This window comes from Xenopus tropicalis, chromosome 8 (genome assembly GCF_000004195.4).
Source record: "Xenopus tropicalis strain Nigerian chromosome 8, UCB_Xtro_10.0, whole genome shotgun sequence".
NCBI lineage: Eukaryota > Metazoa > Chordata > Amphibia > Anura > Pipidae > Xenopus > Xenopus tropicalis.
The window spans coordinates 62247143-62262606 of record NC_030684.2 but is presented as its reverse complement, the minus strand read 5'-3'; positions in this window follow the sequence as shown (position 1 = coordinate 62262606).

Sequence of the window (15464 nt, the reverse complement as noted above, 5' to 3'; positions counted from 1 at the left end):
CCTGTGCTCCGCTTTCCATCTTTACGTACTTCTGTTGATTTCGCCTGGATCGGGGGTGTAAGGAGGCGTGGTAGCACGGCTGGCTGAATGCACGAGTGGCTATCCTGTGAGTGCTCCCCTTTGTATGTCTCTGGCGACAAAAAAACAAACCTGTGGGTGACCAAAAAAAGACATGAACAACAAAAAAGACGCGGGCAACAAAAAATGCTCACGACAAATGCATTTCAATAATTTTTCGCCCTTTGGCAAATTTGCGAAGCAAAGCGGGGCAGATTCGCTCATCACTAGTTATAACATTCTTTACCAGAAATAAAATTCCAGCAATACTGTTTTCATGCGATAACTTGCCATGGGTAACTACACAACTGTATTACTCAGGAGAAGTTCTGTCCACTTGATATAAAAATAATAAAATATTACTTTAGAAAAACCATACCAATGAATCTCATGTATCATTTACCTATATCCCGGGGAGGTGTGAGAGCATTAATGGTGGGCAAATGTGCACTCCTTAGTTCTCATTCAAAGAGAACTTTGGTTCAGAGTGTGGTGCTAGGTGCAGAGCACTGCCTGGACAGACAGGAGAGGGGGACACCTACATGGAGCACAGTGGTAATTCACCTTCGCACAGGGTAGAGAACAAAGTGCAAAAAACATTGTGGATTGCACTAATTTTGTGCACTTTGCACTATGTAAAATCTCCCCAAATTCAATGGAAATAGATTGGTCTTTATAATGAATGGTTTTTCGTCTATATCAGATGTACAGCTCATCATCTATATCCAAGGACTCCAACCTATGAATACAAAAGTCGGGCAAATCATTCTTGCACAAGGAATGTAATAAAACAAATGTTTGCTTTCCCTTCCTTCCTTTGCATTTTTAAACCATTGTTCTGAATCCTGTCTTAATTCAATAATTGCCTGTCTTTCATAAAAATCTGTTTTAAATGTGTATATTTCAGAATATCAGTTAAGATAAACTGAGAAAGCATATTAGCTTGCAATACAAAGATAATTTTATCAAACTCTAATATTAACAATAAATGTTTATAATAATATTTTTACTCAGGCCAGGAGCCTAGAAGAGAGACCGAGCACTACCCAGCTAGTGAAGTGTGTGGTATATTATCCATTTTAACCTAATGGGATGTGAAAATGTTGAATGACTCAGTAAGTAGTATGTGAAAAGCAACGTAGCTATGGGATAAAGGAATGCAATTTGGATAGGGATGAATAATTCATAAAGGTTCTCAAGGGCATTCATGGAAGATGTGTTTTCCTACTTAATGTCAGTCTCCCCTCAGAGAACTTCCTTACTAGGAGCATGCCAGTTGTACTGTATCTTTGAAGACAGCGATAAAACCCCTGTTGTGTACCAATAAATTCAAGTTTCACAGTGGAAATGCTATAGGGGTTCTTCAATGGTAAATCCTGCTGTGCACATACTGCTTGCCGCACAGCTTTCACTTTTCTAGATTATTAGTAATTAGTGTTAAATAACAAGAGCGTGTGACAGGAATATATGCCGAGTTAACACACAACCAGTTTTAATATTTATTTCTTTCATTAAGATAGTTTGCAAATGTTCATTAGTTTTTACATAAAAATGTTACGTTTAACGATATGTTCATGTCTGCAACTAAGCTTGTGAACGCAATGCAGTGCTGATTTTCTAGTTTACTCCCAGTTTCATTTAAGTTTTCTGACTGCAAATAGTTTAAATATAAGAATAACTCTACTACTAACAAGAAGAATTCTGATATATTTGACATTAAAGGCGTACATGGAATTTTTTTTAACAATAGACTATGGTATTCTAAAACAATTTGCCAAATTTTAAATAGTTTTGTTGCTTTTCATTTTAGGCTTTTGTTAAGCAAACTGAGAGAGAAATATGTATAGAAAAGGCCTGAATGAAAAGGTAAGTATTAAAAAAAAGGAACTGTGGGGTTTAAGAAAATTATAAGAAATTATAAAATCAAGAAATTATAAAAATAAAACAAGAGATATAATGTACAGGTATGGGATCCCTTATCCGGAAACCTGTTATCCAGAAAGCGCAGAATTACGGAAAGCCCATCTCCCATAGACTCCATTATAAGCAAATAATTCAGAATTTTAAAACTGATTTTCTTTTTCTCTGTGATAATAAAATAGTACCTAGTAATAGATCAAAACTAAGATATAAATAATCCTTATTAGATGCAAAACAATCCTATTGTGTTTAAGGTATGGAAATCCAAATTACAGAAAGACCCTTTATCCGGAATACCCTTGTTCCCAAGCAAGTCCCAGCGACAATCCGCGCGTCTTTTCCTAACAAGGGATTACTAGAGATTTCAACAACGGAGCGATTCTATTTCCCACAAATGCAGGTGTCATATTTCCCACCCATAATTAGAAATAACATTCAGTGCAATGGGGAAATCACAGCGACTTCTGGCTTAGTGGGTTTTACTTTCCGCAATTCCAATAGTTTTGAATGACAATGTTTTCTTTGGAAAATCGCTCAAAAAAGGGTCTCATAGCAATTAGAAACGATAAACGAATTGAAGTAGTATCATCGGTTTAGGTACTAGAGATTTATAATCATCTCTCTGTAGAGACAAAATAAGCAACTTGACGATTGAGTTTAAAAACAAATTGTAACCATACATTATCTCTCATGTCAAAAATCTGAGGCCTCCTATAATGTTAACCCATAAGTTTCCTAGTGTCAAAATTTTTTTTTACTTTGTATATCAAAATACATTACATATCACTGCTAATAAATATATATATATATATATATATATATACACACACTTGGGTCAACATTATAAGATACCAATATACATCCTTATAGGCATCACTTTTCTGTGAGAAAACAGTTCAATTGCAGCGTGGTATTTAGTCCCCTTGGCACAACACATCCCAATTTGTGAGTCCAGAAGGCCTCCTTTTGCAGTAACAAGCGATTAACATCTCCTCCTCTCCTTGGAATCTTCACACAATCTATTGGCATGCACTTGAACGAAGAGATAGAGTGCTTTGCTTTTGCCCAATGCTGTGTAATCGGTTGCTTTGAAATATCTTGTTTCACCTTCTTTTTGTCATAATCAGGATCTAGTGCTGCCCGAATAGTGGACCGGTGCATGCTGATTCTATCTTTCAATTGTCTGTTTGTTTTTCCACAATATATAAACCCACACGGGCATTTTATAATATACACCACATTTTGTGACAAACATGTTAGCCTATGTCTGATCGAAAAAGGTTTCCCATTGTGCGGATGATAAAATTTATCCCCTAGGATTAATGTATTGCACATCACGCAATTACCACATTTAAACACCCCACACTTTTGAGAACTGTTTCCCGTTGTGAGTAAATACTTGCCCACCGGATCTGCAGGCGTCAGAAGCTCCCTTAAGTTCCTGTTCCGTTTGTACCCAAAACATAATTTTTTGTCAACCAATTTGGACAGTTCATTATCGGTATGGATGAGTGGCCAATACTGTAAAAGAGATTTCTTTGACACAGCATTGGGCAAAAGCAAAGCACTCTATCTCTTCGTTCAAGTGCATGCCAATAGATTGTGTGAAGATTCCAAGGAGAGGAGGAGATGTTAATCGCTTGTTACTGCAAAAGGAGGCCTTCTGGACTCACAAATTGGGATGTGTTGTGCCAAGGGGACTAAATACCACGCTGCAATTGAACTGTTTTCTCACAGAAAAGTGATGCCTATAAGGATGTATATTGGTATCTTATAATGTTGACCCAAGTGTGTATATATATATATATATTTATTTATTAGCAGTGATATGTAATGTATTTTGATATACAAAGTAAAAAAAAATTTTGACACTAGGAAACTTATGGGTTAACATTATAGGAGGCCTCAGATTTTTGACATGAGAGATAATGTATGGTTACAATTTGTTTTTAAACTCAATCGTTTTAACAAAAAATTGCACTTTAGATCACTCACAGAGATGGAGAATTTTTTTATAATGTTTTAACAAAATTGCACTTTAGATCACTCACAGAGATGGAGGTTTTTTTACAATGTTGCACTTTCAAACTGTCCACAGTAGTGGAGATATTTTTAACATTGTTGCACGTTAGATTATGGTGTGATACTTAAATGCAATGTATTTAATGTGGAAAACTAATGCACTTTTTTTGTATCAAGAAAGCATTGATTATTAATACTTACATGATATCGGGGGTTAATGGTCACTAGGGGTTAATGTGCATATGATGTCACTGGTACTCCCTGGATTCATGGGAGGAGGCTATTTAAACACAGTTGTTGTGTTATTGTACCTTGAAAAAGGTCCCAAAAGGGACCGAAACGTCGGTTGTACATGCAATTATAATACACTAATATTTGTTTGAACCACAAGACCCTTGGTGCTGGTTGTGTTTGATTTGGTATCTATTTGGTATTCCGTGCACAGGGGCAGCTACATTGCAGCAACTTTCGGAGTGTGGTGCTGTCGTGTGGACTTTATATATATATATATATATAGGGAAGGGAATGCTACATTGAAAAAGGGAATGAGAGGTTCCCAAAACATCTGAATCCTTCTCACTGATTACTCCAATAAACCTGAATGGAGGCAGTTTTTTGCAACTACCAAGAGAGATCATTAGAGAAGGACAAATAAGCTGGTAAAAGGTATTTTAAGTCTCAGTTATGAAGAAAGACTGCCCAAGTTGGGGTTGTTTACACTGGAGAAGAGGTGCCTAAGGGGCGATATGATAACTATATATAAATATGTAAGAGGATCATATAATAACCTCTCTAATGGTTTATCTACCAGAAGGTCCTTCCAGCAGACACAAGGGCAGCCATTCCAATTATAAGACAGGAGGTTCTGTCTAGTGATGAGCAATTTTTTTTGGCAGACATAAAATTCCGTGTTTTGCCATTGGTGGATTTTTTTTTTGCAAAATGGGCGCAGAAATTCACCACAAAAAATTGCTTAAACAACTTATTTTACAGAAAATGTATACTGTTACTATGTAGATAAAAGATCCCACTGAAAATTATATTAAATTTACTTTGTAAATCATAACTATTGTTTCTATTGAATATGAGACTGGTGTCAAATATTATATTATTTCTACCCCTGTTAAATGTTAAAATTATTTTGAACAAATATATTTACTTATATAGTAATTAAATGTCCAGTAATTATTTTAATATTTTCCAAGTTTCATGTGATTTTCATTATTATAAAATACTCCTCTTAATTCTACACAAAACAAAGACAATATTTCAACAAAATATAATTAGCTATTAAAGCTCAGTTGTGTGCCGCATTTAATCATGTGCTTGTCACAATGAAATCTGCTCAGTCCCTTAAAAATATTCAAGACCATGTACAAGCATTGAAGGATACATGTTCCTGAGGATTTGCAATGAATATTTTAATTTAATCAATGCATTGTCTTTCTGTCTGCAGAGGTGAGCTATTCACCCTTTAGCTGCGGTGCATAGAAAACAAGGAACTTTATTTAAGTTTTTTTAGGATTTATTTTCATTGAACATATTTTTATCGACTGATTTAAAATCATATTACAATAATTAAAAAGGCAGTTAGAGTTTCATTCCTGGACGCATAATGACTTTAACTAGGAGTTAATAATAGGTGGGAGACAACAAAAAGGGTGACCTTTTGTAACCCTTTTAGTCATCTACAGTATGTGTTAAGGTTCTGGTTTGTGTCCATATCTCATATACATTTACATATCCTTAGCTATTTATAAGTAAACATGGTGGTGAATAAACATATACTAAAAAAAAACAAGACCCAGATTCGATTTGATAAGAAAACCCATCTCCTAATTCAGTCCTGAATTTCCCTCTAGACTTCTATAGCGTTTGCATGTGATATCAATTATGATAGCTGCAAGCATCCTTTTACTAAAATACATACAGTATTTTATATTATATATATATATATTTATTTTTTTTTTTACATTTTTTAGAGTCAGTACAACACTTCACAGCTCTTTACAACACACCAAAAGTGTTCAAAAGCCAGACTTTCGGTCACTGACTGTGACCTTTCTCAAGGGAGCAAACAACAAAATATTGAGCTTTTGAACCTCTCAACAGACTCTGCCTATAAGCAAATATTTGCACATAGAGAAAGTTAGTGATCCTGCCTAGCATGAACCCAATCAACAAAAGCTGAGCCTAGAACCAGTTTGCCAGTATGAAGAGAGGCTGCCAAGTTGACATGCTCTACAGCTTTATTGAACCAGATAGGGTAAGGGCTACTTGAAACCAGAGGGTATTCTGAATCAGAGTCCAGGCATGACACCCATTTATGAGAGAAGTCTAGAAATCTACATAAATTGCAGACAATTCAATGAGAAATCCAGAAACAATGGCATACAACTAGAATCATCAACTGGTGTACCGAATATAGAAAACTGACCCAGATCCCACAAAATCAGCCCCATAAGCTTACTGTGAACAGCAATAACATTTTGGGCTGCTAAGTTAGAGAGTAGATAGGCCCTCATTCCTACAGTTGGATCTGCACCATCAGAGGAATAATCCAGGTTATTACATTCAATTGATGTTTGCACAGACATTTAAGCAGGGCCGGATTTCTCTTCTGGGCGCCCCGAGGCCGCCCCTGTTTGTCCCCCCCTGTGCGCACGCGCAAACGAGCGCCCCCCCAGTGCGCATACGCGAACGTGCGATAAACCCCCCGCAGCTGCGAGTGCGCTTGCGCTCCTTTAAACTCCCATATGAAGCAGTGGGGAGAGGTCCCGACTGCTCCGTATGGGAGCCAAATTTAAAAACTTTCTTGCGGCCGCCCTAGGCCCGGGCCTTTGTGGCCTCTCCACAAATCTGGGCCTGCATGTAAGTAAAGCAACTACTGAGGTTACTTAGAGCAAAACCAAATAATTTAGTGCCTTCTGGAAGGGTTCACCAAACCCAACCTGTAAAGTCTTCTGGAACAAGATATTTTTTTTTAACACCTAAACATTAGGAAACACTATTGTGGGAGGCAGCTGCCAATTTAGAGAAACATATCTCCTGCATTGGAGAAAAAATAAAAATATTGTCTGAAACAATTGTGTGGCCATTTCAAATCTGTAGCCCTTTATAATGGCAATATAGCAATAATAAACAATACACTGTACAATAGGTAATGCAGAGATATGCGTATAGTTATTGATATAGAAATTATCACTATTACCAGTACTGTCACCCACTGAGTGACATTTTTATTATTAGCATTTATGTGAAGACATATTTTGCATCATGTCTGTGAAGGTTCTCATTCATCCAGGTCATGGTACATCTGTAGTAACAAGTCAGATCCGACTAACTTTCTTAATTCAGAATGACGTAAACAAGGACCTTTTCGTAATGAAATGCCCTGGAATGTTGCTCCATTCAGAATAATCTGTTTATCATAACCAGCATGGAGTCAGGGATCTCATAAAGGTAAGGTGTTGACTGTATTAGCATGATTGGAGCTTTGAGGTGTTCTGTTCAGAGAGGTGCCAAAAGAGAACTGTATGTGGCAGACAAGAGATGTTATACCCCCCACCACCTCTATTCAAACTTGTTTTAAATTATTATTATTAACATTTATTTATAAAGCGCCAACGTATTCCGCAGCGCTGTACAATAAGTGGGTTTCATACAATGGACATACAGAGTAACATATAAAGCAATCAATAACCGATACAAGAGGTGAAGAGAGCCCTGCCCAAAAGAACTTACAATTTACAAGGAGAAAGGGTTGATACACAAAGTGTTGAAATGGGCATGACAGAGTTGTGAGAGGTGTGGCACAGGGTATTGCTTTTAGCGGCACACTGAGGTTATTTTAAACTAGATTAGGGTAAGCTTCTCTAAATAAAAGTGTTTTTAGAGATCTCTTGAAGGCAGAGAGATTGGGAGAAAGTCTGACAGTTTGTGGGAGCGAATTCCAGAGAAGGGGGGCAGCCCTTGTAAAGTCTTGAATGCGAGTGTGTGAGGAGGGAATGAGAGAGGAGTTATGAACTGCTTTGTATGTGAGAGTCATTAGTTTAAATTTTATCCTGGATGGTAGGCGAAGCCAGTGCAGGGATTGGCAGAGTGGCATGGCAAAGGAGGAGAGGTGTATGAGCCTGGCAGCAGTATTCATTATGGACTGGAGAGGGGACAGTCTTTGGAGGGGCTGGACAATTAATAGGGAGTTACAGTAGTCCAGGCGAGATATTATAAGAGAGTGAATAAGAATTTTGGCAACATCTTGGTTGATAAATGATCGTATTTTGGAAATATTTTGTAACACTTGTTTGGCTAGGATATGGCAAACCCAGGCTAGTGATAGGTATAGAGCATGTGTTACATGCGACCTTAATGCACAGGAGTGGGCCTCCGCTATATGGGAGGTATTAATGGAGCTGAGGGTGTAGTTGAACTACAACTAGATAGAGCTTGTGTGGTGCAGATGGAATAATGGACGCCAGAAAGGTTCTTGCGCATGAACTATAGTACAGTTTATTGGATAAGGCACAACTTAATAGTGCAGCAGGGTTATACTCACAGACACAGCAGTAAAGAACATGTGGTCACCGTGGAAGATATAAAGGTGACACTTAGGCACAGAATAACCCACTTGGAGGATGCACAGAGGATTAGTTGACACCTGAGATATAGACCTTTCAGAAGGGAGTGTTCCGGCCAAATATGGTCCAGGGGAGAGCTCCTAACACTGGTACCTGGCATCTAATAAAACCGGTCCCTAAAGAACGACTACAGAGCCGGGGTGGACTAAACCCTTTTACAACTCCTGGTTGGGGCTATTAACTGCCCTTGCTAAATAGGCTGACTACCATCACCTCTCCTAGAGGGTGCTATTAATGAATCTGACTGTGCTGGCTTTACCTCGTTCACGGGGCCCTGTCCCCGACTTAGCACTAGGGTAGGTGGTTCCCTAGGGTACAAATGGCTTCTGGGCCTATGTTCTGGTCCAGGCTCAGTTGGGATCTGTCCAGAACACAGCATGCAGCCAAAAGAGGAAGCCACTTCCTTGTGCAAGACACTATATAGTCTGCCAAGGGGAGTGGTTTACCTGGGCTAAACCTATAGGGGGTAGCCTAATAACTGAAATAGGAGTGCAGAGGGCTCTGCCCTATAACAGCACAGATTAGATAAAGATAAGGGATAACACCATCCCTACAATTTCTTAGGTGAAAGTGACATGATTTGATAAGTGACTGGATATGAGGAGTGAAGGACAGGGCAGAGTCAAGGATAACCCCAAGGCACGGGGCCTGGGAAGATGGGGTGATGGTGGAATTGTTAACCTTTATAACCTTGGGAACAATGTGGGCATTGGATGGGGGAAAGAGAACCAATTCAGTCAAGTTAGAAGCTCTGGGTTGAGATTAGGAGAGGAAAGATAGATCTGAGTATTATCAGCATAGAGGTGGTACTGAAAGCCAAAAGAATTGATTAATTTGCCAAGGGAGGAGGTATAGAGAGAAAATAGTAAGGGGCCCAGGACAGAGCCTTGAGGAACCCTGACAGAAAGAGGCAAGGGAGAAGACAATTCGCCATTGTAAGAGACACTGAAGGATCGATCTGAGAGATAAGATGAAAAACAGGATAAGGCAGTGTCACGAAGGCCAAGAGAGCAGAGAGACTGGAGGAGAAGAGGGTGATTCACAGTGTCAAAAGCAGCAGAGAGATCAAGAAGTATTAGTAGCGAGTAGTGTTTTTTGGCTTTAGCCAATAGGAGGTCATTTGTTAGTCGGTTTAGAGCAGATTGTAGGGGATCCAGGAGGTTGTTGTCAGAGAGGAATAGTGTCAGTCGGTTGTAAACTAGGCGCTCGAGCAGTTTGGAGATGAATGGGAGCAGAGAGATAGGTCGTTTTCATATATATGGCTTCTTTAACACCATTTTTTAACCAGTCCTCCTCCTTGTCCAAAAAATGAACTTGGCAGTCTTCAAACATGTGTCCTTTTTCCTTTATATGTAAGTACACAAAGTCCTGACCAGAGGAGCTGGCTCTTCTGTGCAGCATCATACACTGGTGTAACTCTTGTTTAGTTTCTCCCACATTCAAGTCAGAGCACTTGTCACTGCACTGCATAAATGTTAATATAGCATCTTTAAATTTTGAAAAAACCCAGATCTCCAGCATTCTGCATAATAGATACAATACCTATATTTGTTATCATCAAGGAACAGTCCAATAAATGAAAGTGCTTTAAATAATTAAAATGTGGTGTACTGTTGTCTAACACTGTTAAAACCTGTGTTATATAAATAAGTTGCTATGCAGCCATGGGGGAGCAATTTAATCAAAAAAGGGGAAAAAGTCACAGTTTACATAGCAGATAAGCTCTTAGAGCTTAATTTAAGCAGTTAGATTCCTGTTAGAACTCAACCGATTGGCCACCCCATGGCTACATAGCAGCTAATTTATATAAACAATAGTAGCCTTTTTTTAAACACATGAAAACAGTTTCATTTTTTGCTATTACTGTTCCTTTAGGAATGAGCAAAGGGTTTCACCTGGTATAGTTTCAAGGTAAAATTCATATTTTTTCTGTAATTTGGGTTACCCTAATCTGTTAAAGATTGTTTAACCCTTGAAGTGCTAGCAGAATGTCACATTTCAGTTACTTGAAATGCCAGACTTTTTTGAACATTTTGTGCTCTCTTGTTTTAGGGGCATTTTCTTGGGAAAGGGGTTTGGTTCACGTAGGAAAACTATAAATCATTGTTTCAGAAGAGCCTGAACTTTTCGTGAAATATGGATTTAGACCAGAAATTTTTTTTACATACCAGATATGTATAGTTTTGTGAAGATTACTACAGCAGAATACAGCATACTTTAAATTCCAAAGCCAACAATTTTGGAAAATTAGATTTACTAAGGAAATAATTATTTTTGAAAAGTACACAGTCTGCCGAATCCAAAATGGGGATCATGTCTTTCTACTCCTAAGTACCAAGCTTTTCTGAACTTTACAGTTTCTGTAAATATTTATGAAAATCCTTACAAATCACCTAAAAGCTTCTACTTTAAAGCATCTTATCTCCCACATAGCATTAGTTACCAAGAAAAAACATCCTAAATATGAACAGTTTGATGCCCATAGGATTACCAAAGTATCGGGCATTCAGAGACACCAAAAATAAGTGCATACAATTGCCCCGGAGATCACTTCAGCTACTGAAAATTTAACACCATTACTGCATTTTTGTGGGGTAAACACAAATATATTGACCTTCCAAAACCATATATTTCTGGAAAGTACACATTTGGGGAAATTCAAAATGGGTACCTGTGTATTTCTACTCCAATTTCAAAGTACCTTATTAGTGCCTGATTTATGTGTGGTAAAACATACCTCTTTTCATTGCCTAGGGGCTGGGGAATGAACAGGGAGAAAAGGACCAGCTTTAAAAGATGCTGCTTCCCTCCCAGACCCAGAAGTGCAGCAGAATGTAGAATCTACGATCTGTGGAACTTCGGTATTATTATCCACAAAATGTATATTCTTAAAGGGATAAACATTAAATAATTCCAGTTGGATTGTTTTGCCTCCAGTATGAATTTATGCAGCTTAGTTAGGACCAAGTTCAAGGTACTGTTTTATAATTACTAAATAAAATAAATCATTTTTAAAAATAGAATTAATTGCTAAAATGTTTTCTAGAGATGGCCTTCCCATAATTCTGAGGTTATACACATATAATGATAATAATAATATCTACTAAAAAAAAAAAAAGAAATCTAGATAAATAAAAGATGAAGACCTATCCACCCCTCAAAATAAACTAGCAACATCTTTTTGTCTTCCACAGTTCTTCACACACAGTGGTGATACTAGGCAGGGGTTGGACAATATTATTTTATAGTTGACAGTGTCATTTTCTATAATGGCTACCCAGAACAGAAACAAATCCTACATGCTCTGGACCTTTTTTTTTGGGGGGGGGGGGGATATTGGGATCTTTGGGAACTACCAATAGAAGAAAGGGACTACAATACATTTTATACATAAATAGATACTTTTTAACCTTTAAATAAAAGCTGTTCACTAAACTATATGTAGAAATATGTGTTGCTTTTGTATGTGGGGCATGCTACCCTTGTAATTCACTGTGTCCAGCTTTACAATAATGAGGACAATGCACCTCAAAAATATAATAACAATTTTTCATTCCTTCAGAGATATTCATTTATCTAAAAGCAATTAAACCTTAATTGCAGTGCTACCTGAATAATTTATAAATGCAAATTAGTTAAGCAGGCAAACAAGTATATGTTCATCAATTTCTTTGTTATCACCATCTGTTTAATTAAAAAAATGAGTTTTGGTGAATGACAGGCTGCTAACTATGCAAACGTTTTTCTTAATTGAAATTGTTTTATGCAACTGAGGTCATCATCTGCCAAAATTGTTGTAGAAAATATAAGAACATCTTATTCAAACAAATTTAAGTATCTTTTTATTGCATGAGAATTTATAGCCAACATTCAGAGATTAATTGTAAACAAAACCACATGCCTTTTGTACATGAATGCAAGCAATAGAACAACATAGTTAAAATTCATTCTGTAAGTTTATAATAACTTAAAAGTATAAAGTATTCAAAACATTGGCTGATTTCAATCCAATGCTTATTTTTTAATGCCTATTGTACATTATTTCTTAATTACATGTTTTATACCCATAACACATTCTATGGGGCAATTTATTATTCATCAATATCCAGATACAGGTGAATCTGTTAAACTGGACCCATTTGTGTTTTTGACCTGTGGGAGTTTCTGAAGGAACCACACAAATATACAGCAAGAACAAGTACCTTCTCACATATTGTACTGTGGTGGGACTGCAACCAATTGCCCCAGCTTTGTTAAAGGAATACTGCCTCTGGAAAACATGTTTTTTGTAAAATGCATCAGTTAATAGAGCTTCTCCTGCAGAATTCTGCACTAAAATCTATTTTGTAAAAGAGCAAACAGATTTTTTTTATTTAATTTAATTTAAAAATTTGATATGGGACTAGTCATGTCACCCCCTCCCTTTCCCCCTCAGCAGCCCACATTTTGGGTGCTGAAAAACTAGGCTTATACTCGAGTACATATTTCAGTGTAAGGGAAATATAGATGAATTATGTTCCTTGAAATAAAAAGAAAGCATGATCAACCTTTTGTAAATTAAACATTAATTACTAAAGTATAGCCTAGGAATTTACTACAATGTACGATCTTATTTATTAATGTTTGCAGAATGCTGCCACTTTACAGAGAGATTTGACAAAACTGAAAACTGGGCAGAAAAATAGAAAATGAGATTCGATGTTGAAGTGCAAAGTTATGTAAGTAATAATGTAAATGTGAGTTACACACTAAATGGTAGTGTGTTGGGGGGATCCTTAAATGAGAAGGATCTAGGGATTATTGTACATAACAAGTTGTCTAATTCCAGGCAATGTCATTCATAATTTTGCCACTTTATAGGTCTCTGGTAAGGCGTCACCTTGACTTTGCAGTGCAGTTTTTGGCTCATCACTAGTTATATGTATTTAAAAGAGATTTTGATCAAAGGTGTCATTGTTGTGTTATAATTATAGAAAATTCTTATTTCCTGAAACACATTATCTGCCCAGTCCTGGAACTAAAGGGACAGTTCCCAAAATTTTGTGCACTTTGCCCTCCTATTTGTTATGCACCCACTTCGGCTAATACCCTACGGAGAGATTGGTTGGCTGCGATAAATCTCTTCTACTGCAAGCAATTAATCTCTCTGAAAGCATTTTCTTCGGCAACAAAGAGAATCGCCAGTGGAAAGGCCTACATATTGCTTCATTTTTCATGCAAAGTTGCCTGCAGGAGGAAATTTTGCCCAACTTCAGAAAAAAGATTTTCCACGGCGATTCTCTTTGTTGCTGGTGGAAAAGCTTTTCGGAGAGCTTAGTCACCCGTAGTAGCAGAGATGTATTGCTGTGGGTGACTAATCTCTCTGTGGGGCATTAGTCTTAGATTGTAAGCCCTTCAGGGCGTGGATTCCTTTCTAATGTGTCTTTTACTAGGGGGCACTTAATCTTAACTATATATTTGTACTTATTTACTTATTATTTTTAATAAAGTTATCTTCCCTACGTGTAGTTGTCTATATTGTAAAATTGTACAGCACTGCATATCCTGATAGCACTTTATAAATACACTTATACATATAAGCTGGTGTATATCTGTTCTAGTATCTTACTTGCATATGAAGGTGTGTTTTTCAGTATTTTATACATCAAAATAAAACAAAGAAAATTCAGGTATGATATAAGTAGAAATTATACTATTTAATATATATACAGTGGAGGAAATAATTATTTGACCCCTCACTGATTTTGTAAGTTTGTCCAATGACAAAGAAATGAAAAGTCTCAGAACAGTATCATTTCAATGGTAGGTTTATTTTAACAGTGGCAGATAGCACATCAAAAGGAAAATCGAAAAAATAACTTTAAATAAAAGATAGCAACTGATTTGCATTTCATTGAGTGAAATAAGTTTTTGAACCCCTACCAACCATTAAGAGTTCTGGCTCCCACAGAGTGGTTAGACACTTCTACTCAATTAGTCAACCTCATTAAGGACACCTGTCTTAACTAGTCACCTGTATAAAAGACACCTGTCCACAGAATCAATCAATCAAGCAGACTCCAAACTCTCCAACATGGGAAAGACCAAAGAGCTGTCCAAGGATGTGAGAGACAAAATTGTAGACCTGCACAAGGCTGGAATGGGCTACAAAACCATTAGCAAGAAGCTGGGAGAGAAGGTGACAACTGTTGGTGCGATTGTTCGAAAATGGAAGGAGCACAAAATGACCATCAATCGACCTCGCTCTGGGGCTCCACGCAAGATCTCACCTCGTGGGGTGTCAATGATTCTGAGAAAGGTGAAAAAGCATCCTAGAACTACAGGGGAGGAGTTAGTTAATGACCTCAAATTAGCAGGGACCACAGTCACCAAGAAAACCATTGGAAACACATTACACCGCAATGGATTAAAATCCTGCAGGGCTCGCAAGGTCCCCCTGCTCAAGAAGGCACATGTGCAGGCCCGTCTGAAGTTTGCCAATGAACACCTGAATGATTCTTTGAGTGACTGGGAGAAGGTGCTGTGGTCTGATGAGACCAAAATAGAGCTCTTTGGCATTAACTCAACTCGCTGTGTTTGGAGGAAGAAAAATGCTGCCTATGACCCCCAAAACACCGTCCCCACCGTCAAGCATGGGGGTGGAAACATTTTGCTTTGGGGGTGTTTTTCTGCTAAGGGCACAGGACAACTTATTCGCGTTAACGGGAAAATGGACGGAGCCATGTATCGTGAAATCCTGAACGACAACCTCCTTCCCTCTGCCAGGAAACTGAAAATGGGTCGTGGATGGGTGTTCCAGCACGACAATGACCCAAAACATACAGCAAA